General features: G+C 41.1%; 1 protein-coding gene across 1 annotated transcript in view; it reads left to right on the top strand.

Moving 5' to 3' along the window:
• The first annotated feature begins 6,884 nt into the window (after nt 1-6,884).
• Nucleotides 6,885-24,352, top strand: part of znf618 (zinc finger protein 618) — a 48,671-nt gene continuing 31,203 nt past the window's right edge. The window contains exons 1-2 of the mRNA XM_042059507.1: nt 6,885-7,222; nt 10,427-10,533. The gene's annotated coding sequence lies outside the window, so the exon portion shown is untranslated. The remainder of the gene's footprint in view (nt 7,223-10,426; nt 10,534-24,352) is intronic.

Raw genomic sequence — 24,352 nt, 5'->3', positions numbered from 1 at the left:
GAACTGAAACGCCTGTTGGACGCAGACGTAATCGAGAAGATGACGCGTCCCCCTGGGTGTCGCCAATCGTGGTGACACAACGAAAGAACTCCACAAGAATCCGGATGTGTACTGACCTCAGGGAGCCTAACAAGGCCGTGGTGACTGATTGCTACCCCATCCCACACATTGATGAGCTCTTTTCTGAGCTCAGAGGAGCGACCTTGTTCTCAACCATTGACCTTGCTAATGCTTACCACCAGGTTCCTCTGCATGAGGATAGCAGGGACCTGACGGCCTTCATAACCCATGAGGGGCTGTTCAGATACAAGAGAGTGTGCTATGGGCTTGCATCTGCGCCCTCAGCATTCCAAAAGATGATGTCGGTGGTGCTTAAAGATTTATCTGGAGTACAGGCATATCTTGATGACATCATCGTATATGCCTCCAGCCGAGCCGAACATGAAAAACGTCTGAAAGCGGTGCTCTACAGACTACAACTGAATACAGAGAAATGCTCTTTCTACCAGGACAGGCTCACTTACCTGGGCCACACCATCAGCAAGGATGGACTGCTACCAAACGACAAGCACATTGTGGCTATCCGTGATGCTCCTGCCCCCAGTGACATCGAACCAGAGACTGTTGCTGAGGTCTTTACACTGCTTACAGCCATTCCTATGAATGACTTCACAGCCGCCTGCTCTTCCTGCCCAGAGTTAGGTAAAGTACGCACATACATGACAAAAGGCTGGCCTGCAAAACCAAAAGACTTACCAGAGGATATGATGCAGTACTACAGAGTAAAAGATGAATTATCCATGCATGATTCACTTATTATCAGAGGAACACACAGAGTTGTGGTGCCAGTTAGTTTACGTTCACACATGGTACACCTTGCACACAAGCACTCACATCACCGAGTTCCTTAAAGTCTACAGAGCCACACTGCATGCAACCACAGGAAAGTCACTCTTCGAACTCTTGAATGGGAGAAAGATGTGAACCAAACTTTCAATTCAGCCAAAACTCAAACCTACTCAGGATCAGGAAATGAGAGATAGGGTGGAAAAGAAGCAGCTTCGCATGAAAACATACGCAGATGAAAAGAGACATGCTAAGCCTCCAAAGTTGCAACCAGGAAGTCTGGTGCGAGTGAGAAACCCGTTGCATGTTAATATAGGGCATTCAAAGTTTAGCGAGCCCCTTAGAGTGACAAAACAGAAAGGGCCTCACAGCTACACCCTTAATGATGGGAAAACTTAGGATGCTTCACATTTGTCTGTCTTGCCCGAGACATTCACTTTCCCAGTAGTAGAGGAGAGGCCTGCAGAGCCTGCTAGTGAGAGTGGAGAGAACAGGAGCCAGCGTGTGAGAAGACAACCTACTTGGCTCAGTGATTATGCCCCATAGAATAGAGAATTAAAGGGTTGTTGCTGTAACAGTGTTCAAAAGAATGCATTGTTGTTAATATGTATGTTTTTTTGTTACAGCACTGAAAAAGAAGAAACACAATTCTAAATAGAACTGTTTAAGTATTACTTTTCTTACAGGATTTTCTTTTGATACATTTTGGATGTTACCCCATTGTGCAAAGGAGAAGTAACCTTTTAAGAAAGGGGGAAATGGTATGTTCTCATGATTGTATTGTTGCATATCCAACACCTTAGGTGGCGCTACAGAGACAATCAGACTACAGATTACCATCAAGTGACCAGTTGTAGATGCATGAAGAACGATTCAGTAAAGTTCATGAAATGAGTACCTCTGTCCTCCTCATTTATTACTAGTTCAGAACATCATATGTATGTACAATAGTCACATTAGTCATTTTAGCAACGCCATGTTTTGGGTGGCCCGCGAAGACCCAGTGGTTGTCCTGTCTGGCCCACTTGGTAATGAAGTTGAATAGCCCTGCTGTACAATAAGACAAGAGAACATAAAAGTAACATAAAAGCAATATACAGGGACAGTACATGTAGACTGTACACTTAGTAAAACACACTATACATTCAGCAGGAGACAAACATTGCCAACAAAAGTAGAATAAAGTAAAACAAATAAAACAGTAATAGAGGAGCGAGTGGGATGGAGGAGGCCTGGTTATGAGTAGGAAAAGCAAGAGTGAAAAGGTGAGTTTTAACATGGATTTAGATAGATAGATACTTTATTGATCCCCAAGGGGAAATTCAAGAATTTATTTTAAGGATTTAAAGGTAGACAGTGAAGTGCTTTGACGTAATTGCAAGTGGGAGGGAGTTCCAGAGTTTGGGGCTAGCCACGCTAAAGGCCCTGTCACCCATGGAACGGAGATGTGCAGTGGGGGTGGATAGGAGGTGGGCATCAGTGGAGCGTAAGGTGCGGGTTGGTTGGTAAGGGGTCAGGAGGCTTGAAAGATAAGAGGGTGCAAGATTATGTTGTGCTTTGAAGACAAGGATGATTTTGAATTGAATTATACTCCCATGCGTCAGGTCTCTTTATATAAATACCTTGGTGTTTTTATGGACTGCTCACTCACATGGCATGGTCATATAGAAAGATTTTTTTCTAAGCTCCAGCAGAGGATGTATTTTCTATTTTATTTTATTTTTTTATTGGTTTATTTAATAGGGACCATGCATATTAATGAACATTGTTTAAAAAACACCATGTAAATATGCCAGACTTAGTAAAAGTAACTACTTTTCTACTTACAGTAACTACTGTTTTACTAATGTCCACAGCCTAATGTTTTTACTACTGTTTTTCATGCTACTGTATATTAGCACACATGATCAATGGCTTCTGCTACAATACTGAATGGCTGTAACCCTATTACCTCAACCTGTTCTTGCACCGACATAGTTTTTTTTATAGTTTTTTATATTACCTTGTCTACATTATACTTTACTCTCCTATTTGTCCATATTATTTATGCTGGTCTCTAGAGCTTATTATTGCACTGTTGCACTGTAGGACTAACGGACTACTTTTTGCACCTTCACCATGACACTCACTCTCTTGAGCACCTTACCATGCACACATAACTAAAGGACTACTGTTGGACTACTTTTTGTACCTTCACCATGACACTCACTCTCTTGAGCACCTTTAAAAAATTTAAATATTAGTCAAAGAGAACCCAAGTAAACACAAAATGCAGTTTTTAAATGAAGGTTGTTATTAAGGGAAGACAAAATCCAAACCTACATGGCCCGGAAATTTTCGATAGATAGACAGATAGATACTTTATTGATCCCCCAAGGGGAAATTCAAGCAATATCATATCACAGCAAGTCTTCCAGACCATCACACTGCCACCACCACCACATTTTACTATGGTATGATATTCTTTTTCTGAAATGCGGTGTTAATTTTACGTTAATTTTTGTCTCGTCAGTCCACAGAGTATTTCCCCAAATGTCTTGGGGATTATCTAGATGTTTTCTGGCTAAAATGAGACGAGCCTTAATGTTCTTTTTGCTCAGCAGTGGTTTTCGTCTTGGAACTCTGCCATGCAGGCCACTTTTGCCCAGTCTCTTATGCAGTGCTGGAATGTAAGCGAAGTACAAATACTTTGTTACTGTACTTAAGTAATTTTTCCACATATTTGTAGTTTACTTAAGTAGAATCTATAGTGCATACTTCTGACTTTTACTTTGTTACATTTTGCAGCAATTACCTGTACGTTTACTCCGCTACATTTCTACACCATCGTTCCTTTTTACATTACATTTTATGATCAGTTTTTTTTTCTCTCTGACAAACACGTTTGTTTTACCAGGGGGCGGGGTTGCCACCAAAGATTCTGGAGCACTACGTGCCCAGCTTCTAAATCTTTGAAACATAATTTCTAGTCTAGACCAGGCAAAGCGTGAGCTTGTAGCCATCTACATTCGGTAGGCTATATTCACCAGACCCATGGCTACACTGGACATGCAACTGTGTTCTGTGCCTTTCTCTGTGTCTTATCTGCAGCGTTAGGGCCACCTCTCCGATGAGATTGCTAATCCGCGGATCAACGAAGTTACAAGCTATGTCCATGCTTGTCACACGTCAGATTATTTGCGGCACAAAAGAATTGTATTATAGAACCGCTGGCCGAAAAAAACTAAACATTTTCCAGATTAGGAAATATTTCTTAATTGTGTGATCAAATAAAGAGGCATAGCCTACGGGGGGTAGTAGGCCTAATGTGAGCACTCATTCAATGTCTATGCGCGTCTGCGCAAGTGAAACTGAACCTTATCATAAAGACACCTTCTCAACAACTTCTCTGTTCAATCTGGAGCAGCAGAATTGGCATTATGATCCAGCGGACGTTTCCCTTGTCTACCCCGTTAAACTTCAGGCTCTCGTGTTTTGCTGAATGATATTCTACTCAGCAGATCACACTAGTAGATAACCAGAATTACGGTCTCTAGAATTTTAAGTCAGAATGTAAACTGGGCCACAGATGGTAAGCACAATTAGCTTAAAACTATCTAGTCTAGTATAACCTAAAACTAGGTTAATTAAAATGCCACAGCCCATAATGTTTTTTTATTCTTAGAATATAGATATTAAGAGAATAAATTATAATGCAAATACTTTTACTTTCAATACTTAAAGTACATTTAAAAGCAGGTACTTTTTACTTAAGTAGGGTTGTCATTGTGGTACTTTTACAAGTAAATATTTCTCTGCTTATTTGTACTTTTACTTAAGTACTGAGCTTCAGTACTTCCTCCAGCACTGCTCTTATGGTGGAGTCATGAACTCTGACCTTAGCTGAGGCAAGTGGGGCCTGCAGTTCTGTGGATGTTGTTGTGGGGTCATTTGTGACCTCTTGGAGTCATCACTGCGCTCTTGGGGCAATTTTAGTTGGCTGGCCACTCCTGGAAAGGTTCACCACTGTTCCATGTTTTTGGCATTTGTGGATAATGGCTCTCACTGTGGTTTGCTGGGGTCCCAAAGCTTTAGAACCTTTGGCCTTAGAACCTTTTCCAGACTGATAGATCTCATTTGTTCCTAAATTTCATTGAATCTTGCCATGATGTTTAGCTTTTGAGGATCTTTTGGCCTTCTCTCACCATGCACACAGAACTACAGGCCCTGTCACTACAAGCGTCTCATGCTTGATCACCCTCAAGCACACTGGATTTTTTACATTTATTTATATAGTATATTTAGTATAGTTTTTATTATATAGTTATTTATATTTTAATATTTAGTTTTTCTTATCTCCTACTGTCTCTATTGTACAGTGGAGTTTGGTTATATGTTTATACTTATACTTATATTTACCATTTCTGCTGTAAGTGCATGTTGTGTGTGATGTCTGTATGCTACTGAGACCCCCCTGAATTTCTCCTCGGGGATCAATAAAGTATCTATCTATCTATCTATCTATCTCTATCTTCTTCTTCTTCTGTAGAGTTTTATGGCAGTTTACAATCAAATGTATTACCGCCATCTGCTGGACTGAGGTATCTTTTGGCCTTTGTCAGGCAGGTCCTATTTAAGTGATTTCTTGATTAAGAACAGGTGTGGCAGTAATCAGGCCTGGGTATGGCTAAATTTACTCAGGTGTGAAAAACCACCATTAAGTTATGTTTTAACAGGGGGGCAAACACTTTTTATATAGATATATACATATATAGGCTATACATATATATATATATATATATATATATATATATATATATATATATATATATGCCTATATATTATGAATGCTTAATTATAATTATAGGCAGTATATTAAGTAGGTAGTGTAGTGTAGTTTGGGTGGTACACTTTTATATATTACACTAAATTTTGAACTTTACATGTAGAATTTGAATTGTTCCACACTGTCCTATAGAACTTTAATTGTTCCACACTGTCCTCTATAGCCTTAAAACTTTAATCAAGCCAATCAACACAGTGTTTCAGAAGCACAAATGGATGACTGTAATTTGATTAAAACTGAAATATCAACAACCTTTAGGAAAATCCAATCCAAACTGTGGACTGTGCTCGGCAAACATCTAGCCTATAAAGCAAAACAAATTTCATATAATTTCTTTCTTTCTTTCCTAGTCAAACAAACCTTAATCTAATATATGTTTCATACTAAATTTGGTAAGATAAGTCCTGTAAACACCAATAAACCACTAGAACTTTGAATCTGATCTAAATCTTGCATAACCAATGAAGCCTTTTTTGAGTAGGCCTTAGCATAGGCTACTTTTGTGAATGCATGGCTTACATGCTCATTGCACAAATATCACAATCCACTTGTCTGGCAGTGCTCATGTAGGCTCCTGTTTTTTTTTAACATTATTGGTGAAAAATGTAATTTACAAAACATTGCATGAACTTGTAAATTTGTATTTCGAATTGGGAAAAAATATAAAATAAATAAATAAATGTAAATTTGTTGGCCAACTATCTCCATTAGAGAGTGCCACTGTACAGAATCAGTCCCACTGAACCACTGGGTGAAAAAGTCAGATTTTGGAAAAGTAATTCTTCATGAAAGACACCAAGTGCAGAGTCTAGGCTAGTGAATAAATCTGAACCTGTGCTTGGATAAAGTTATAGGTCGACAGGCCTATCCTTTTAGGCTATTTGGTAAAAGTTGTCATTGATGAATAACTGGTAGAAATGCTGCTTGATTGATAATAACTTCAAGAATGTTTTACAGGCTGTCAAAATGTATGTTTGCCTTAGCTAGTCATTTCCACAATTTTGGCTCGCAATTAGGCTACAGTCTAACATTTATGGATGAAAACGCTGTTATATTTGGACACAAAACAGGGTAACGTTCATTCTTTCTTTCCACAGAACTACTCAATATGGTCTTTGGCTGGAGCCAGCAATGTGCAGGGCACCAAATAACATTATTTCCTGGGCAACTTTACGGTCGTGCCTCCGCGGAACAGATTCCGTGTATTATTTGATGCATTGTAGCTAGCTAGAGTCAGGCGCTGCGAATTGGGAACCTGCCCTTGCATGATGGCGGATGAACGATTTTACAGGACAGACCACCACACACACCCTGCGAGAAGGGAAACGGTGCCCAGAGAGGCGTGTTGTGTGTATCCCGCTTGAAGTGAAGCACCCGGAGACGTTCCGGAAGAACACAAGGTTGCGGGCAAATTCATTGAGAGAATTTTGAAATCCAAATGTTCCTTTACTGCCGACAGCGCCGTCACCCTAAGGTTTAAGGAGGAGGTTTCGAGGGATCCAGCGACACAACCCGAATGAGCCGCATCATTTTGGGAGGGAACGACACACGGTACTTACTTGGGTTTGACTGATTTTTAGAAATCTCAAATTTAGAAATTTCCAATGGCCACTTGCTCACGTAATTAGTCGAAAGGTTTGTATCGAAACGAATTCATGTACGCTTGCACCAAGCTAATTCAGCATGTTTCGTTGGCAACGAGGGAAATGTTATAACCTGTGCTGAAAGCTAATCTGTTGAATTTTTAAAAGACTGTTTAGTTTAAGTTTCAGTTCGCAATTGTAGTTTGTTTTGCATGTTACCGAGTGCGCAGTGAATTCCTCGGTGCTGTTTTATGCTGCCTGAGAAATGAAGTTGAATGTTGAGAGAAATGTTCCGGGACGGAAAAACATGAAGGGTAGGGAAAGAATCTGAAAACACAAAACCTACACACACGCAGCCATGTTTGGAGAATTTTCACAGAATTTCTGACTAATTCCGCATTTTGCGCTGCCATGTGTTAAGTCGTGGCGTATTACCACAGAATTGTGTTTATTTGTTTAAAGTGCTGTTACTGTTTGGACATTTGTCTGACACGGTCCATATTTTTTGGAGAAAATGTTGACAGAACGTCTCTTAGTTCGTTTTAGTTTTGAACTTGGCGCCACCTGTCGGTGGATATTTTTTCAAAATGAAAGAATTACAATTAATTTGATTGTGCATTTAATTTAAATTTCACAATCTAGCCCGCAATGAATCTGAAATATGCCAGTTTGCGTTGTGAGCTTCTCATGATTGACTCGCCAGTTGAAATGTTCTCGTTCTCCCTTTCTTTCTCTCCATAAACTATGTTTGAATGAGGTAAAGAGAACCACAGTAAGAAATGGTTGATTTGTTGTTGATGATGATTGTTTACATTTTTATACAAATATTTGTATAAATATTGTCAGGTTTTAAGCAGTGTGAATTAATTGATGAAGTCATGTGCAGTTCATTATGGAGATCCGTGTCGTGGTGAATTCTATTCTCTCTGGAGGACAACTTTATTGGTAGCCTATCCTTTTGTGGAGCCCCCCCCACCCCCAACTCCTCTACCTGAGAAATGATCAATCCAAGCTTTGCTGCATTCTGAACCCCAGCTTCTGTGAAGCTAGGAAAGCGACCATTTTAAACCTTTTTGTTGTTACTGCACATAGGCCTAATCAGGCTGTTTTTACCTCCAAATTTGCTGGGATCCTGTTATTGACCTAATCCTAGATTTCATCCAGTTTTCTTAAGGAGTCTTGGGACATTTTCAAACAGTCTTTCACAATTTAGACGCACATAGAATCAGGGTGTGTGACCAAATTGAGTTCCCAATTTCAACAATGAGCTTCAGGTTTATTTTTGTTCCTTCATCTGTTTTACGTCTGTGTTTTCAGTTTTGAGGAAGTGAGGACAATGTGCAGATGCTACATTCTCCAAAATGAGATGCTGGAAAACCTCTTTTGTGCGGAATCTCCAAACAAAAAATGAAATGCACTGACCAAACACAATATAAAAGCTTACCCACATATACAGTGGAGAGCCTTTTTGTGTTCATCAGCAGATTATGTGAAGGGATGGGGGGAAATAACAACAATCCTAGGTGATTTCATTCTGTTGTTTACATTAATCTTGTAGTCACACAAAACAATTTGCCGCTGCCGTTGGGGGGAGGCTGCATTTTTGTTTTCAGTCAGCAATCCGATCTGGCAAAGCCTGTTGTCATTTCACTGACCTTTTACTGCGGCTCAGATTTCAGAGGTTGGTTTCAAATTTGTCTCCGCTGCAGTGGAATATGAATTTGAACTTTGACTCTCCTGGCTGGCAAACATGCTCCAGATATTGGGAAATTAAATCAAAGCAGAATGATTTGTATGTACTGTAGGCAATGTGGAGGGAAATGACTGAGGGGGGAAAAACAGCATAAATGTCGGTAGCAGACAGCAGATGTGGGGAAGATTGCGCCTTGTGATGTTATTTTATAGGACATATTTATATTGCCTGTGACTGTTTATTTCTGCAGCTTGGCATTTTGAAAATTGTCATGAGAGATAAAGGTATATTGGCCCGAATCATTCATGGCTGTGAGCAACCTTTTCGTGCAAGAAGGAATAAGAGAAGTCTAGGCTCAGGTATGATGTAGCATAAAGTTACCGCCATTTTGTTTTCCTAGTAAATGACTAACTGGAATTGCCTGCACTCGGAAAGGAGCCATTTCAGTTAAAATTGTTTCTGTCGAAACGAGGGAGGCAGGAAGGCTCCAGTTTTAATAAACACTCTGCTGAATTTAGACTCCTGTTGACGTTTAATTTTTTGCCCACAGTGACTTACAAAATTGCCTCTGCCTTTTTTTTTTTTTTTACATATTAATGTAAATTTATGACTTCTGGTCTGGAAAAATGTTTCCGCCTTAAATGAGAGAACACAAAATGGTGGAGTTGGTGACAAAGTGAGGAATTCAGAGTGTGCTGTTCTGTAAATAGATGGCCGTCTGTGCGAGGCATCCTCGGCTGTTCCAGAAGAGGAAGAGTCATTGTTGTAATGTGGTTACAAAATTAGGCCTCACTTGTGAATTGCCACATCTTTGGGGGAATGAAAAAAAAAACAAAGGCAAAATTGTGTAATTTTTGTTGTTTATTTCAGTTCTGAGCAGTTTGAATTGTGTCCTCTGTGTAGAAAATTAGACAGTGAAAAGTGAAATTGGCACCAATTTCGAAAGCTTGACATTGACCGAATGGTGTAAGCCTAAGCTAAAAGAAACGGCTCCTGAAGTTGTAGGACTGTTCCCTAGGGAAACGTGCTGCAGAAAAGACTGGCTAAAAATACTGCCTTCATCTTCTCAGTGCTATCCAAGTCAAACAAAAAAACATTTTTACTTCAGATTTTGACCAGGATTGTTCTAATGTTCTAAGGACACTGTTTACACAAGATACACCATGTTTCTGCTGTACCCTCACTTGGCCTTTTCTGTGGCGAAGGCAAGCGGAGATGGTGTATTCTTTCTCGGTCTGCGATGTCCACTGGAGGTGTTGTCAGTGTCTCTGCCTCTCTCTCCTCACATGAGCGAAAAGCACTTAGCTTCCACCCCACACACACACACACTACACCACCACCTTCTGCATAAATTCTTGAAACTTTCCACAGAGCAGCGAGTGTAAATTTCTACTGTGAACTTCCCCCGCTCCCAGACCTTGGGCTAGCGTAGCATGAGGTCGAATGGCTAATTTTAACCCGTCACACTCCTCCTTTCAGGACTCACTCTCTGTCTCTCTCTCTCCGGCTCTCCGGGAAGACGGTGGCATTGGACTGAGAGGAGCTCTGACCAGACCCCCGACCCCTCAGGCTGCGGCGGCAGAGAGGTAGGCCTCCTCGCCGCCCTCTCGCATCACTCAGACGAACACTCAGACGCAAGCCTTGAGTCAGGCCTAGTTTTCATTTCCTTTTCTATTAACGGGCAAAGAGGAGGGAGAGGAGAGAAGAGAACATGACGTCATCGCGTGCAGCTACTTAATGTCTGTTGTGTTTTAATAGGAAACCACAACTCTCTTGTCTCGAGCTTTGTTGAAATTAACTTCCGTCTCGAGTCACCTCCTGTGTGTGTGTGTGTGTGTGTGCGCGCACATGACCCTTGCTGCTCTGTGTTTTTTCCTAGTATTGCATTAATTTGTGTGAGTGTGTTGGCTTAGAGGACCCTTGCTGTTCTGTGTTTTCTTCTGACCCCCCCCCCCCCCCCCCCCCCCCCCCCCTCTTTGAGACCACGGTAGATGGTTCATGACGTGCTCTTCATGTGGCGATAGGGCCTTAGAGCTGTGATATTAAAGATGTGAGTATGCAGTGCCTTGGCATGCTTCCCCTGCCCTGTGTTTCTGCTGTGCTGGACTGGTTGTAAATATAGGCCTTTTTGCTCTGTATTTTTCTCTGGTGATATGAAATTAAACCTTTGTTGGTTTCATGAATTTATGTATGAACTGAAATAATTGCTGCTGAAAACAGATGCTTAAACACCCTCCACCCCCTCCTCGCAACTATACACACACACACACACACACACACACACACACACACACACAGAGATGCTAAAACACCCTCCACCCTACCTCACAACTACCCAATATCCTTGGTTTTTAGAGCAGTCTCTAAAAGTTCAGGCTTTCTAAAAATGAAAATGTGCAGCCGAAGGTAATTTATATGAAAATTGTGTGTGTGTGTTTGTGGGGGTGTTGTTAGGCACATGAATTGCCCTTTAGTTTAAGGGATCTATACATCACAATAGGGCAGGTCTGCTTGTCAGTTCCTGCATAGCCATTTTGATTTTCATCAAAAATTTAATCTGGCTGTGTTCAAGGGCTTAGCGGCAGGCCGGATACTGCCTTGAATTTCTAATTTTAGTCTGTTCTTTCAGGATTTATATTTGTATAATTCAAGTCTGAGTTTCGTTTCAATATCCCCCCCTTTATTAAAATTTAATTCACATTTGCATATAAATTGAAAAAGGTTTTATGGAGATTGCTGTGCCATTTGGATTGGAATTTTTAAGACATGACATTTTTTTCTGTTTTCAAACCAGTCTAGATAATGGAGGCCAAGGGGAAAAAGAGTTTTTTTTTTTCTCTCTGGGATGTATATTTTTCTCTGGGATGTATATTTTTGCATTATTGCGGATGACAAATTCCAAAAGCAATCATGGAGATGCAGGGGAAAGTAATGTGGAGGCTGTTATTGAGAATGAGGGAGACGGTAATCACTTTAAGTCTCAGTATGTGATAATAATAGAACCCCATTTTGTATTGAAATATTATTTGCAAAAGTAATTTCCTTACTTGGCCTATGTTTCAAATACATTGTATAGTCATGCAGTTTTTGGTGCATCCATACAAATTGTCATATCATGTGTCCAGTTGCCATATAGATATGGAGTGAAGCACATGGTTAGCACACGGTGCAAAAGTGCCTAGCACATAGTGAATGCTTTACCTCTGTGTGTAGAAGGGCAAGTAAAGCAGTTAGTTCTCTATTATAAATACTGTATCCACGATAAAACAGAATTATGCCTGTGTTCAATGATGCAGAATGGAGCTATTCTCATTTTTCAATGTCTTGTCTTTGTGTTGCTGAAACATTCTTTGTGGTGGCAAGGATCCAATGTGTAGCGATTCGTGCAGCCTTGACGACGTTCCAGCCTGCTAACATCTAAAACCCTTTTCGGCTCATGTGTAGCGATACGTGCAGCCTTGACGACGTTCCATAAGGGATCATGTATAGAACGCCGGTCATTATGGGAAAATAAGTCCCGACAGGGCGAACCGGACCCTGACGCACCAGCGGAGGGGTCTTGTTTCTCCCTGAAGGGACTTATTTTCCCATAATGACCGGCGTTCTATACATTATCCCGCTTATTATACGGCTACTTGCCAAAATGAAAAAATAAACTCCACGATATGTCTCTTTACACTTATTTGTTACCGTTTCGTCGTGGCTTTTGCTGAGAAACAAATAGTTCGCAACACACGCTGAACTTGAATCAAACATTCTTTAGAACACAGCTGATCAACCATCTGCTTTCACTTTTGAATGAAGTTCCAATGCAAGAAGTGACCGGAATACTTGATATGATCAGCAGCACAAAACCCGTTGCCATTGACAGCGGTAATTATATGTTTGCAGCGGTAATTACATTAATTTATTTTACCGTAGAACGTTGGGAAATCCCATTCAAGTCAATCGCAAAAGCGTTCTACTTGTCTTGTGAAGAGCCGTGTAATAAAGCCTGCTAACACCCTTTTCGGCTCATGCAATACGTGCAGCCTTGACGACGTTCTTTTTCACCAGAGGTAGCAGTGGCCCACTCTTCGTGTGTCCATCTAGCAGAATGACCCTTCCTCCGCTCGTCTTATTCCACTGCTGGAAAAAGGTTGTACTCCTCGATTTGCTTCTTTATATTGGACCAGTATGAAGCCCAATCAGTGGGTTCAATAAATTCCTCTTTTGCTATTGATTGATTTCTTTCATCTCTGTTGAAATTGCAGAAGGAGAAAGGGAGGCCTTGGCAATTCTCTCTTTTATTGGCATCCAACCTGTGCAAATGTTGAAAATTGAATTATAAAACGGATATTTCCACTTCTGAAATATGATTGTCTGAGTCATATTTGAAGCCTTTCTCGTCAAATACCCTCGTAATGAAGTCACACACTTGACCACATATCAATTCGATTTAATGCAGCAGGAACTGCTGACTTTTGTGGTTGTGTTGCTAGGCAACTGGAAGCTACGCTACAATGCTCTGTTTTGTATGTTGCCTTTATTGATAAATATTAATTAACATATTGATTGGACAATGGTCTAATGCATTCTGTTAAAGTGAATTTCTTTACAAATTGCCTTATGCCACTACATTGGTGCTTTATTTCAGCACTGCACACACCCACTGCTGTAATGCCACAATATACATTAGATTAGCCATGTTAAAAGGCCTAGCCCAAGCAGCGCACTATTGCAGTTCATAGACATATGCTTGGTGATTTTGATCCCATATGCAGCACTATGCAGCCCATTGTGATCCCATATGTGAGTATGACTTCATGGAGTCAGTAGTGAAAAGATATGTTTGCTGGTTTCAGCACCATCCTTGTGAGAGAGTAATTGGGTAGATTTGTTAATTCTGTCATCAAGTATGTTGCAAAATACAGTGAATTCAGAAAGTGTGACCTGAATGAAGGTTTGTAATTCTGAGTCCTAACATGAGGTGGCAGTTTCTTCATTAGATATGATAATATATTTATTGATATTAATTGGTTTAAGATATAGCATAAACTTTATACTTATGCCTAACATTAACACTAAATCCTGTCAGTGTTAGGCATCTACGTTCATATTGCCTGTAGTGTTGACATCAATGGAAGTGTTTTCATGACCAGTGTTTTAAGTGTTAGTAAAACAAGTCTTTAGGAGAGATTGTGCAACCAGTCCCAAAAGTCTAAAGAACACCTACCCTGCTCCTATTAAATATCGCTTGGTTCTTTATGGAAAACTGTTTTGCATGGTTAGGATTTACATGGGTAATGTCAGCTCAGCTTTTTTGTGCATTTAAAACACACACACACAGAACCTTCTGCTTGCCAGTTGAAGTTTGTTTGGTTTGACCATACCGACATAAGAGAACACATTGCCTTGCTGCAAAACTTAAGAGGTCTTTTTTGTGCATTTAAATCACACACACAGAACCTTCTTTAGCCTATTTGTTGTGTGTGATTTGTAGCACTATGGAATTGTTTCACCTTGAATCTTGTTAATTTGAGAGAGATACAGTGGGTCCCAGTTAAAAATTGACACTTCATTCACGATCATGGTGAATGGTGAAATGTAAGTACAACTGCAGCCGCTTGGGGGCAGCATAGTCCGCTGTGGAGTTCCACGGTCGAACCAGACGGCGCATTCGACAGCAAGGGCTGTGATTGGCTGAGTTTTCAGTGCGTTTCTCTGTGTTTTTAGCAGCCCCTGCAACATGCTAGTCCACTGTAGCCTAAGCCTTGTACATAATGTTAAACATAGTTTTGGATTCAGTGGCAAGATTTCTTGATTGTACAGTGTCTGTCTCTCAGTAATGTTTTAAAATGAGAGCTTCGTCAGCTGGCAGTAGGCTACTTTGTCGGTAGTCATGAGAAGTTCGCTTGCTAACAGAACATAAATATGCTGCCCAGAAACCTTGTGAATAGTTCTGATTTCTTTTACTACACTAACGAGGTTGAAATATAGACTTTGCCTACAGCATCTCCTTAACAGTAATGTTAACAAAATGACAGCATTCATATGACAAAGAAAAACGAATTCGGTCACTCAAGACTATGCCACAGCAACCAGTGTAGGCTACAGTCCTACCCAATAGGCCTACTCGAAGCAGATAGCGTTGTCTGACGGTCGAGTGGGTTAATGCAGTGTTTCTCAAACTTTTTCAGATGGAGGACCACTTAACCAATAAAAAATGCACGGACCACCTAGCTAAAAAAATAGATTAGACCTACTTCAACAGTATATCAGCACAATAGGCCTACTCACTGAACCCCCTTGCTTATTGTATTTTCACCTTGCTTAATGTGTCAGAGGATTCATATGATTTAAACTGGCATATCTTACATAGACAGTGTTGCAGAACTGTTTGGATTTACATACAAGTTGGTTCAATATTGCAAACAGCTCATCTATATCATATTTTACCACGTCTGCTCGCGGACCACTTGGGATAGCTTGCGGACCACCAGTGGTCCCCGGACCACACTTTGAGAAACACTGGGTTAATGCACGTATTTCCAGAACAGGTCTGCAACTTTCAGGCAGTTCTGAGTTCGAATCTAGGCAGGAGCAGAGCCATATAAAGGCCTAGGCCTATTGTTATCATTTTTTGCAAGGTGTTGCTCCTGGCAATACTTGTTTATAAGACGTTTGGTGATTTAATTGATAGCTGTTTTTGGGACACGTTAAACGTTCTTTATAATGAGCGCATCCGGGGAGTAAAACGACTGTTACGTGCTGTTACAACTGTAGGCTACAATGATTGCAATACAAAAATATGCGCGTGTTAGTTTAGTTAGTTTTGTGATGTTTTGCACTTTTGCCTCGTGTTTTCAGGTTTGAGGGCTTTTTTGGCAAGATTGACCTTGGTTAGACTCTGCATATGTTATTTCTCCATATGGAAAATAAAGTCAATTTTCGACACACGTCTGTTATTTGTTCAATAACAAGTGTTGCTTGTTAAAACATGTGACTAGTGAAACTCAAATGATTTTAGAAATATTTAGCCAAAGCCAAAACGCCGGTGCAGCTCAGATGTCTTCTTAATTTTCTTTATTCTTTAGTAAAAGGTGCAGAACATTATTTAACTTTGACTAACGTTTCGATGTTCGTTAGTCAAAAACATCGACACATCGAAATGTTAGTCAAAGTTTAATAATGTTCTGCACCTTTTACTAAAGAATAAAGAAAATTAAGAAGACATCTGAGCTGCACCGGCGTCTCTCCTCTCTAAAATATCTGTCCTGGCCTGGTTGCAACGGATTGTGGCCAAATGACAGAAGCGCGGAGAACCCTCCTTTGTCTACCAAAAAGTGTTACTTTGTGCCCCGCGCTCCCCCACTGCTTGTGAAAGAAGGGGATGGGGGAGGGGGGCTTAACGTGAAAAAGCTTAATGTCACAAAACGGCAACGAGTCGTTTTAGGCTACAGGCCTTCATAATGGTAGGCTACAGGAAGTGGGGGGAGGGTATGGGATGACCAGAGCCGTCATCTATCGTCTTTCCAGGCACACAGCTCGTTATATAGCCTATCGACTGCCTTAACAGATAGGCTTTGCTCTTGGGTTTGGCCTTACAGCGAACTCAATGCTCTTGTTGCTTGCAGTTTGTTAAATAAAGCGATGCAGATTACATTATTTATTTCTGATTAATTGCGTCTTTTGATGTATTTTGCAACATTTGCTTGTTAGGCTGGGCTACTGTCAATGTCCTGTACAGGTCAATGTTCAACAATTGCTGGTGTAGGCCTAGGCTATTAATCAATTAGGGACTGTTCGTTATTTATTTAATTAAGGGGCTACCGGAGGAGTTTTGGGAGCGTTAGTCAAAAAAGACGTGACCCTCCCTCGCCAGCAAGAATTTTTTCTATGACCCTCCAAAGTGATTGAGAAAAAACGCATGACCCTCCCCAGTCCCAACAATTTATTGATGCATCACCGGGACCGAAACAAACCTGTCAACTTTTCCCGGGTTTATCGCGTATTTTTACTTTTTCCTCACTGTCTTAGGAGGAGCTGCAGGGCCGTCGCAAGGGGATGCGAGGCCCTGTGCGAACTTGACAGATGCAAGGCCCTTTTCACTTACGTGCATGAAATCATGCGATAGCTTACTTTACACATAGCCAAGGCTACCGTCGGTGTATTTTAATAGTAGCCTAGTCTAATAAGCTACACCAGCTTGCCTTTAAGAGGGGAAATTCAATTGTATAGCCTATAACATTAGCTGAGTCACATATTTTGCCATATGGTGTTTATCATAGGCTACATCACGAAACCAAATAGTGTAACAAAGGCGAACACTTTAACAGGGGGAATTAATTGGGCATGAATCATTGTGCTGAACGGTATTTGTCCTAGGGTTAGTTTTGGATTCAGTGGCAAGATTTCTTGATTGTACAGTGTCTGTCTCTCAGTAATGTTTTAAAATGAGAGCTTCGTCAGCTGGCAGTAGGCTACTTTGTCGGTAGTCATGAGAAGTTCGCTTGCTAACAGAACATAAATATGCTGCCCAGAAACCTTGTGAATAGTTCTGATTTCTTTTACTACACTAACGAGGTTGAAATATAGACTTTGCCTACAGCATCTCCTTAACAGTAATGTTAACAAAATGACAGCATTCATATGACAAAGAAAAACGAATTCGGTCACTCAAGACTATGCCACAGCAACCAGTGTAGGCTACAGTCCTACCCAATAGGCCTACTCGAAGCAGATAGCGTTGTCTGACGGTCGAGTGGGTTAATGCAGTGTTTCTCAAACTTTTTCAGATGGAGGACCACTTAACCAATAAAAAATGCACGGACCACCTAGCTAAAAAAATAGATTAGACCTACTTCAACAGTATATCAGCACAATAGGCCTACTCACTGAACCCCCTTGCTTATTGTATTTTCACCTTGCTTAATGTGTCAGAGGATTCATATGATTTAAACTGGCATATCTTACATAGACAGTGTTGCAGAACTGTTTGGATTTACATACAAGTTGGTTCAATATTGCAAACAGCTCATCTATATCATATTTTACCACGTCTGCTCGCGGACCACTTGGGATAGCTTGCGGACCACCAGTGGTCCCCGGACCACACTTTGAGAAACACTGGGTTAATGCACGTATTTCCAGAACAGGTCTGCAACTTTCAGGCAGTTCTGAGTTCGAATCTAGGCAGGAGCAGAGCCATATAAAGGCCTAGGCCTATTGTTATCATTTTTTGCAAGGTGTTGCTCCTGGCAATACTTGTTTATAAGACGTTTGGTGATTTAATTGATAGCTGTTTTTGGGACACGTTAAACGTTCTTTATAATGAGCGCATCCGGGGAGTAAAACGACTGTTACGTGCTGTTACAACTGTAGGCTACAATGATTGCAATACAAAAATATGCGCGTGTTAGTTTAGTTAGTTTTGTGATGTTTTGCACTTTTGCCTCGTGTTTTCAGGTTTGAGGGCTTTTTTGGCAAGATTGACCTTGGTTAGACTCTGCATATGTTATTTCTCCATATGGAAAATAAAGTCAATTTTCGACACACGTCTGTTATTTGTTCAATAACAAGTGTTGCTTGTTAAAACATGTGACTAGTGAAACTCAAATGATTTTAGAAATATTTAGCCAAAGCCAAAACGCCGGTGCAGCTCAGATGTCTTCTTAATTTTCTTTATTCTTTAGTAAAAGGTGCAGAACATTATTTAACTTTGACTAACGTTTCGATGTTCGTTAGTCAAAAACATCGACACATCGAAATGTTAGTCAAAGTTTAATAATGTTCTGCACCTTTTACTAAAGAATAAAGAAAATTAAGAAGACATCTGAGCTGCACCGGCGTCTCTCCTCTCTAAAATATCTGTCCTGGCCTGGTTGCAACGGATTGTGGCCAAATGACAGAAGCGCGGAGAACCCTCCTTTGTCTACCAAAAAGTGTTACTTTGTGCCCCGCGCTCCCCCACTGCTTGTGAAAGAAGGGGATGGGGGAGGGGGGCTTAACGTGAAAAAGCTTAATGTCACAAAACGGCAACGAGTCGTTTTAGGCTACAGGCCTTCATAATGGTAGGCTACAGGAAGTGGGGGGAGGGTATGGGATGACCAGAGCCGTCATCTATCGTCTTTCCAGGCACACAGCTCGTTATATAGCCTATCGACTGCCTTAACAGATAGGCTTTGCTCTTGGGTTTGGCCTTACAGCGAACTCAATGCTCTTGTTGCTTGCAGTTTGTTAAATAAAGCGATGCAGATTACATTATTTATTTCTGATTAATTGCGTCTTTTGATGTATTTTGCAACATTTGCTTGTTAGGCTGGGCTACTGTCAATGTCCTGTACAGGTCAATGTTCAACAATTGCTGGTGTAGGCCTAGGCTATTAATCAATTAGGGACTGTTCGTTATTTATTTAATTAAGGGGCTACCGGAGGAGTTTTGGGAGCGTTAGTCAAAAAAGACGTGACCCTCCCTCGCCAGCAAGAATTTTTTCTATGACCCTCCAAAGTGATTGAGAAAAAACGCATGACCCTCCCCAGTCCCAACAATTTATTGATGCATCACCGGGACCGAAACAAACCTGTCAACTTTTCCCGGGTTTATCGCGTATTTTTACTTTTTCCTCACTGTCTTAGGAGGAGCTGCAGGGCCGTCGCAAGGGGATGCGAGGCCCTGTGCGAACTTGACAGATGCAAGGCCCTTTTCACTTACGTGCATGAAATCATGCGATAGCTTACTTTACACATAGCCAAGGCTACCGTCGGTGTATTTTAATAGTAGCCTAGTCTAATAAGCTACACCAGCTTGCCTTTAAGAGGGGAAATTCAATTGTATAGCCTATAACATTAGCTGAGTCACATATTTTGCCATATGGTGTTTATCATAGGCTACATCACGAAACCAAATAGTGTAACAAAGGCGAACACTTTAACAGGGGGAATTAATTGGGCATGAATCATTGTGCTGAACGGTATTTGTCAATGAGCAGAAACACACACGACATTCAAACTATTGATAAGATGTACTGGTCTGTATCTATAGGCTAACATTGGACAAATAAATGACACTGACTCGCCATATCCTGACTCAGGAAAAAAAAACATTTCTTGCTTTGCCGCAAACTCAGCAATGAAATCATAGGCTACCTGCAAACTGGCCTAACGTCTTTTTCATAGAAGGGAGAGCCCAGTCTCTCCTGTGACATGGAGGTGCGCAAATAGTTTTTAATAGCCTGTTCAACTTCGAAAAGCTTCGTTCACCCGATGCCAGTCACTGATCGCAATTTCAAAGTTCGGAAAGCTTCATCTTTTTAAGTTTTAAGTGCAGTGGCCCCTATCTGCCCCCTTTGGAATTATATCTCGAGCCTATTATAAGGTCCAGTGTGTTATGTCCTGGGATTCGGATGTGCTCAAAAAGAAAAGAAAAAACACTTTTTTGTAGATGGTTATGAGGAGCAATGTGAGAGAGAAATTTGATGATCATTGATCGTTGTTTTGGGACGTTAAGCCTTTTCCATAGGCGTCAGTGAAGGAGACCATTGACCATTTTTTTTATACGAAAATATTTCTTAACTACAAAAACTCAGTGTCTAAAAACTCAGTGTCATTCAGACTCAACCCTCTTGTTGTTTTATTATCTTTTTCGTTGTCGTTTGAACGTTGGCAAGCAGGCATGTTGCGGTTGCAATTTAAGTGAAATTTCTACAGTAGGCCTACAACATGCTGTTAGGCTGGGCTACTGTCAATGTACTTGTACAGGTAAATGTTCAACAATTGCTGGTGTACAGGTTATATCATCAATTAGCTAAATCATTTGTCCAGCTGTTTAAACATTTTTTTGTGCTACATTCAAACGCAAAAGGTGCTTTGATATATTTTTCGTTTGAACGTCGGCAAGCAGGCATTGGTTGCAATGAATGAGGATAATTGCTTTTTTTTGCATTATTTTGAATATGACTCGCTCCAGTCTCAACAGCACGTACTTTTTCCACACGCTAAGTTCTAACACACATAGCCTACTGTAGGCCTATCCCCTCTCGCTTTCTCTCTCTCCATCCCTGCACACGGTGCTTTCTTAAAGGAGCTGCACCATTTTACAACAATTGCATCTACATTTTCATATTAGAATGTTTTGTCAAGTGTAAGCTTAAACTACCGTGATCAATTTAAGTTCCCGTGCCCCCGCTGCGTCATGGAAGCAGTAAGTCAGTCGCATCAAAAATAGTAGTGGCACCCAAGTGCATTTTGTGCCATTTCTGCTGAGAAAATGGGGTGCGTGATTCATGAAGGAACCCGTCCAAACTTAACGGGGACCCACTGTACATACATACATGCATGCATACATACATAGATACATACTCTAACTGCGTTAGAGAGAGAGCTTGAGTAAGAGGAGCACTGACCAAACCAAGCCCATGTCTGTTTCAGAGCAACCCTGATCCCCAAACCAAACCTGCCATCGGACAGTAGAGATGATCTATCAGAACGTGTTGTTTCAGTACTCTGTACTCATGATGATTCAAAGTCAAAGTCAAAGTCTGCTTTATTGTCAATTTCTTCACATGTCAAGACATACAAAGAGATCGAAATTGCGTTTCCTACTATCCCACGGTAGAGACGACATATTTTGCCAATTAGGTCCACAGACAAACATAACATTCAAGCAAACAATATAAAAAGTAAAAATAAGAAGGCACATACAATGAAGAAATAAGAGCTGCAAAATTTGGTAGAAATTGTGCATACAGTAGACAGTCAATATAATAGTGCAAAAGTCAGGCCAATAAATGGCTGAGGTAGTTTTGTTTGACCTAAGTATGCAAGTGGCATAGTGGTGCAAGTTATGTAAGAGCAGCAGAAGTGTGTTCAGAAGTGTTCAGGACAACAACAACAAGTTGCAAGTGTACAAGTGGAGTAGTGCAAGGCAGCCATTGTGGGTCTAAAAGTCCAGGATGTTATGTAGCTGAGGGTGGAGGGGGAGAGAGTTCAGGATCCTAACAGCCTGGTGTATGAAGCTGTTGGTGAGTCTGGTGGTGCGGGAGTGCAGGCTTCTGTACCTCTTCCCAGAGGGCAGTAGATCAAACAAATTGTAAGCGGGGTGACTTGCATCACTCACAATTGTGGTCGCCTTGCGGGTGAAGTGGGAGGTGTAAATGTCCTTCAGGGAGGGTAGTGAAGCACCAATAATCCTTCCAGCTATGTTCACTATGTGCTGCAGGGCTTTCCTGTTCAGTGCAGCTTCCGCCCCACACAGCGATACAGCTGGAGAGGATGCTCTCAATGGTGCCTCGGTAGAATGTGGTCATGATGGCTGGTGGAGCACTTGCTCGCCTGAGTTTCTGCAGGAAGTACAGGCGGCGCTGAGCTTTCTTCGCCAGTGATGCAGTGTTGGTGGTCCAGGAGAGGTTTTCACTGATGTGCACCCCCAGGAATTTGGTGCTGCTCACTCTCTCCACCACAGCACCGTCGATGGTCAGTGGCAGGTGTTGGGTGTGACCTCTACGGAAGTCAACAACAATCTCCTTGGTCTTGCTGACGTTCAGCAGGAGGTTGTTGTCCCTGCACCACGTGGTCAGAAGGTCGACCTCCAACCTGTATTGAGTCTCGTCGGCCTTGGTGATGAGACCCACCAGAGTTGTGTGGTCAGCAAATTTCACTATGTGGTTGTTGCTGTAGGTTGCCGTGCAGTCATGCGTCAGCAGGGTGAAGAGCAGCGGACTGAGCATGCAGCCTTGGGGGGCCCCTGTGCTCAGTGTGATGCTGCTTGAGATATTGTTGCCAACACGTACTACTTGAAATGGTTGAAATGGATGGTTGTTGTAGATGGTATATTAGAACGTGTGTTTCAGTACTCAATACTCATGGTGGTTGTTGTAGATGGTATATTAGAATGTGTTGTTTCAGTACTCTGTACTCATGCTGGTTGTTGTAGATGATCTATTAGAACGTGTGTTTCAGTACTCAATACTCATGGTGGTTGTTGTAGATGGTATATTAGAATGTGTTGTTTCAGTACTCTGTACTCATGCTGGTTGTTGTAGATGATCTATTAGAACGTGTTGTTTCAATACGCTGTACTCATGCTGGTTGTTGTAGACAGCTTTGGGCTTTAGGCTAGGCTTTGCTTTTTTGTTGCTTTTTTTGACAGAACTTCAAAAAAGTGCTTTGGTCAGAAAATAGTCAAGCCTTTGATGCAATGCAGTTATTTATACAAACTGTTATTATTTTGCTATTACAGTAACTTTTTTATTGTATGCTACACTCACATAAAAAAATAATTTGCATCTGAAAAAATTTGAATATCGTGGACTCGGCCCAAAACTCATATATTTTACATTCGTTATACAGTACCCTCCAACAGTATCGGCACCTCTGCTAAAGTTGACTAAAAAGAGGAATATGAAATCATCTTTTGGAAATTGATCTCAATGCCTTAAGTAAAATAAATGAGGACATATCCACCAGTTTTCTTTGTGAATGAATAATGTATCATAAATAAATACATGTTGTAAGTATTGTTTGTTTGTATTGTTAAATTCCCATAGAGGCAGGTACATTTTTATTTTTAAAAGCCAGTTATTTCATGGATCCATGATACTATGCATCCTGATAAAGTTCCCTTTGCCTTAGGAATTAAAACAGCCCCACATCATCACATACCCTTCACCATACCTAGAGATTGGCATGGTTTTATTTCAGTTAGCCTAAATGCACAGGAGCAGCTATTAGTCAACTGCCACTATGTGATTATGGACGTCGGCTACACTCAGTGATGCATCTCTAGTAGTGATACACGCATCTCTAGTAGTGATACACTGCCCCCAGTCTCATCTCTAGTAGTGATACACTGCCCCCAGTCTCATCTTGAATTTCCCCTAGGGATCAATAAAGTATCTTATCTATCTATCTATTATCTCTAGTAATGCACTGCCCCCAGTCTCATCTCTAGTAGTGATGCACTGCCCCCAGTCTCATTTCTAATAGTGATGCACTGCCCCCAGTCTCATCTCTAGTAGTGATGCACTGTCCCCAGTCTCATCTGCCCCCAGTCTGGAGCATGGGCTCATTGCTAATAGCTAGTCACGATTGCATATAGCTGCTTTAAACTTTTATTGTTTTAGTGATACTAGTCACTGCCAGGGGTCTCTGGTATAGAGTCTTGTTTTAGTAATCCTAGTCACTGCCATGGGTCTTTTTCCAAAGCTCAGTATCATTTTTGTTCATGTTCTCTTGCTCCATATTTAGGAGTGTTGCCTCATCCTCTGATTGGTAGGTTTTATAGGAGAGTTGAGCGGTATTACTCAAAGTCTCACATGCTCTGGTGTGGTGTCTGGATATGATTGGTGGTCCTGACATACAAACTCCTCTTCCTTAGTCTTGTAATAGTAGACTATACACAGTCTGTGGAATGATGAAGAGACGCCA

The sequence above is a fragment of the Alosa sapidissima genome, chromosome 13, assembly GCF_018492685.1.
Source record: "Alosa sapidissima isolate fAloSap1 chromosome 13, fAloSap1.pri, whole genome shotgun sequence".
NCBI lineage: Eukaryota > Metazoa > Chordata > Actinopteri > Clupeiformes > Clupeidae > Alosa > Alosa sapidissima.
This window is presented reverse-complemented; position numbering and strand designations above follow the sequence as displayed.